Below are 5,273 nucleotides of genomic sequence, written 5' to 3' on the forward strand. Positions count from 1 at the left end.
GCTGGGATGTGTTAAAAATTTATAACCTTTTTAAGTTTCTGTGTTGAACTATGACGGGAACTTTAACGCGTGTATTCTGTATATTTTCTGTTTCTACAAAATGTGTTTAATTTACTATGAGATACCAACAGTGTATCTTTTTTGACAACAATATCATTTTTGACAACAATATCGTTTTTGACAACAAGTATCTTTGTTTGACAACAAGTATCTCTTTTGACAACAAGTATCTTTGTTTGACAACAAGTATCTCTTTTGACAACAAGTATCTTTTTTTTTGACAACAAGTATCTCTTTTGACAACAATTATCTTTTTTTACAACAAGTATCTCTTTTGACAACAATTATCTTTTTTGACAACAAAGAAGTAACGAGTATCTCTTTTTGACTACAAGTATCCTTTTTTGACAACAAGTATCTCTTTTTGACAACATGTATCCTTTTCGACAACAAGTATCTTTGTTTGACAACAAGTATCTCATTTGACAACAAGTATCTCTTTTGACAACAAGTATCTTTGTTTGACAACAAGTATCTCTTTTGACAACAATTATCTTTTTTGACAACAAAGAAGTAACGAGTATCTCTTTTTGACTACAAGTATCCTTTTTTGACAACAAGTATCTCTTTTTGACAACATGTATCCTTTTCGACAACAAGTATCTTTGTTTGACAACAAGTATCTTTGTTTGAAAACAAGTATCTCTTTTGACAACAAGTATCTTTGTTTGACAACAAGTTTCTCTTTTGACAACAATTATCTTTTTTGACAACAAAGAAGTAACGAATATCTCTTTTTGACAACAAGTATCATTTTTTGACAACAAGTATCTCTTTTTGACAACATGTATCCTTTTCGACAACATGTATCCTTTTCGACAACAAGTATCTTTTTTTGTCAACAAACAAGTATATCTTTTAGAAAACCAGTCTTGTTTTTTTGACAACAAGTATCATTTTTGACAGCAAGTATCATTTTTTGACAACAAGTATCCTTTTTGATAACAACTGAGATTTAAGTTAAATCTTTGCATGGTAGCCCACAGAATAATTTTTGTAGTCAATATATATAGTTCTATAGAAAAAAAGCAGAAATTTAAGTAGTCCACACCATTGGCGAGTGGACACCTGCTAATTTCAAACCCTGCAACATCTTTTTTTACAAGTTAGTATCTTCTTTTTTGACAAGTATCTCTTTGACAACAAGTATCTCTTTTTGACAACAATCATCTTTTTGACAACAAATTTTCCTTTTTGACAACAACTACCTTTTTTTCACAACACACAAGTATATCTTTTTTTGTCATCAAGTATTATTTTTGACAACAACTGTCTCTTTATGACAACAAGTATCTTTTTTGACAACAAGTATGAATATGGTTAAATCACTATCGTATGATTTCCTACCAAATTGTTGAAAAATGAAATAAAAAAAAAGAGTAAGAATATTATTGAACTTTGCTGTTTTGTTTCAATGTTATCTATTGGTAACATTCTCAGTGGCATTTGGTATAAGTATATGTGATAAATGTCCATTGTTAACACATTTAAAGAACAGTGTTTTTTATTCCTTATACATTAAAAAAAACGTAAATGCATTACTTTAACAGAAGACATCATGGTAAATGCGTTTACCTTACAGGTTAATGTTAAATCACAAATGACTTTGTATTATCAATTTTGCCTTTTCGTATACATCAATTGCATAGTTAGACGATTCCATATCTTTAGGACATTGTGATTCAAGATCTCGTTGGCAGGTATCAGACAAAGCAAAGTTAGGTGGAAACAAAGATGGTCTATGGTCTGATTCTTGCCTAATATCTTCATCTGGATTTGGAACGTCGAAATTATCAACTTGATGTACTGGATTATTTATAAAACCATTAGTAAACAAACATACCGGTGATGTTTTGACGGTTCTTATTCTATGTTGGTTCCAAGCTGAACGCCATATTTCTAAATTGTGGTTAATTCGGTCAATGTAAACATAATGGAGTGCATAAAGATGGGAGTCGTTGATGGGGTCAAGGGAACCGATGTCCTCCAGAAAATAAAACAGATCATAGAAGAATGACAGAACTCCATTAAAAACGTCTCGCCATAATCTTTCTATCCTTTGATTGTGGGTGCTTTTCCCGGTTATCATTCCTGCATTTGAAAGACCTCTGGTTTCTGCCATGTTTTCTGCAATTTTATAAATTTCCATCCCTTTGTCTGAGCGAACTTTCATTGGTGTGCCATATTCATCAATACCGAGTCGGAAACATTGATAAACAGTCTCTGCTTTGTTGTTGTTAGTGCATTTGAGAAAGACAACAAAACGACTAAAACCGTCAATTCCCCCAGCTATAATAAAATTCCACCTAATAAGCTTGTGGTTCGTATCTACATGCCATAAATGAATGGTGCCTGTACACTGTACACTCTTCTTTGGAGCCTTGTTTTTTGTTCGTTCATGTATTCCATCACTATCGATTCTGTGAAGAGATTCCCTCAATCGTGAACGAGTAATCTGTGAAAGGAAATATGAATGAATAACAAAATTAAAACTATAGTTGCAAATTATATTCATGATTCATAACCAATTTGAAGCTATGACCTATTGTCTAATAATAGCTTAAGTTACAAAAAGAGAATGCAGAAAAACTTCCTGAATGTGTATGACAAAAAATAAAGATCAGATTTAAGTGCCAGTCTTTGTAAGAATCAGGCAATTAAGGTAAAAACCAAAACATGATCAGAAAAAACCCACCGAGTTAATCATACTATTTAATACTAACCATCATCCTGAAAACGGAAATGAATGTTATTTTTGTGCGTAACTACATTTTATGAACTGAAACCAATGTCAAATTGGGTGGGGTTTTTTTTTGTCATTTTTTCACCACTGCCTGATTCTTAGACAGACTGGCACTTAATAAGTAATCTTAGAGTGAAAACTTGTTTAAAGTTGTATGGGTGTCTAAATTAAAAATGGTAGAATGTGTTCATACTTTGCCATAACGTAGTATCGAATGTTTCATGTTTAAAAAAATGATAGGTCACCGTGCATTTTTTAAGCTATAGGATGTGACAAAATTGATTTATAAAGGAAAATTCATAACGATGTGATAAGAAGCTGAACTAAATTATAGAATTATATATAAAATATAGTTTTTGGAAAATGCTTCAAGAATATAAAAAGAAAAGATAGTGTTACCGTGCTTTTTTTACGGCTAACATACAAAATAGCAAAATCCCCGTGTAGATTCCTTCAGAAAATGTATGGTTTCAGAGTTATCTCCCCTTATCATACCAATTTAAAACATTACAAATCAATCAAATATTATGTGCTCTAGAAATATTAATCTATATTAAGTTGAAATCTTATAAATTTGATCTTTAAAATGAACAATCACATTAGTTATTTGCATTACTACATCACATTTTGCTATCTTAATTCAAAATCTGGAACTTTGGTTCTCTGTTTTTTCAATCCAAGATGGCAAAAGACACCAATATTACCTTAAATTCAGTATTGCTGTAGGAATAATTTCTAAAAGGACAATCTAATGTTTCCAACATGTTTTCGGGAGCCTACGTTTTGCAATATTCGTTGATTTCACTTGATATTAAAATATAATTTTCAAGAATATAAAAAAGGAAAATATTCTTTATTAATACATTTAATGTTGCTAACTTTAGGTTTCAAGTATAGTTCATTTGATGACATGTATGCAGCTGGGACGTCATGACAAACAAACAGGGCCGCGTTCAATATCGTAGCTATACTACGTAGCGCTACGTAGATTTTGACTATTAAACGTGTAAATATTATAGACTAGCTGCTACATAGAATAAGATATTCATATCAGGTACGATATTGAACTCAACCCTGGTACTGTAAAAAATGAGCGAGTTTCGACTTTATCTCGTAACGCAAGTTTTATTCCAAAATAACGCACTGATGTTGTTTTGTAAATCCGTATTTGTAGTTATCACAATAAAAAGCTAGTCATCACTCCTTATAAAAAAGTTCAAAATAATATGGGGACGGAGTCCCCAATTACGGTAGAAAAATAAAAAAAAAAAAAAAATCGGGAAAATTACCCGAATTTTTCATTGTACTAATGAACTCAAAATCGTTAACTTTTTTTATGTCATGTTTTGAAATCCCGGACCGGCGCAGAAGTAGTTACCGGTAGTGAAGCATCGGCGCAGATCGACTTTTTAAAATCTATTCCGGTTCTGCTGACGAACAATCTTAAAAAATAAATATGAATACGAAAAAGAATAGTACGGACTACAACACAATAACATTACCATGCATATGCTTTTCGTGTCCCTTTTTACGATTAACGATCGACTAGTTTAGTGTCAATTTGTTTACATTGCATATGACGTCATAGTTAAATAACGTCACAACTAAAATCCCTAACAACAGAACCAAAATCGGAAACGTTACGGTATTTCCGTTTCTTTTTGTTTTAACAAATATTTAAATTACAAAAAAAAATTCATACAGACTTCGTCCCCATTTACAGGTTATGCCTGCCTCATATTAGCATGATCATAGCAGTACAATGTAGGAATGATTTGTGACTTGTTTTGAATAGGAGTTGTATATATCTACCCTTTAAGTCAATAGACAACTTTCGAGTTCGATGCATTTCCGTCAAAAACTCTGGTTTTAGTGAACGTCATTTGTGCGTTTAGGGGCGCCGTCACTTCCGTTCTAATGTTGAGCGAGTGGTTGGAAATCTATAATTCTATATTGTACGAATTATTCGGCATATCAAATTCTCAAAATTGACAATCAGTACTGCTGTCATTAGGGAATTGTCATTAAGTACCTACATAACAACAACTGTTTATAGTTTATCCTGCACAATGACGATCACTAAGACGCTTGATGAACGTTAATAGTGCAGGGATACAGGCGACCCCTCTATCTGGTAAATGACGTCATAAAGGCGCATATAATTGACGAGTTTTTTCCGGTGACGGATGAACTCGAAAGTGGTCTATTGACTATTTGTCAATGAACCGAACAATGTAGAAGAGACAATTGTTGAAGGCCGTACGGTGACCTATAGTTGTATAATGTCTGTGTCATTTTTGTCTTTTGTGGATAATTGTTTCATTTGCCATCATACCACATCTTTTTTTTAAATATTCACGGACAAGAAATTTGGTACAAAGTTTAAATTTAAAAAAAAGCGGCACTATTTTTTTCCATAAGGGTTTACCTCAATTTGATTCGAATTACAGGGATTACAGTGAATTTGTGT

Source organism: Mytilus trossulus, chromosome 13 (assembly GCF_036588685.1).
Source record: "Mytilus trossulus isolate FHL-02 chromosome 13, PNRI_Mtr1.1.1.hap1, whole genome shotgun sequence".
NCBI lineage: Eukaryota > Metazoa > Mollusca > Bivalvia > Mytilida > Mytilidae > Mytilus > Mytilus trossulus.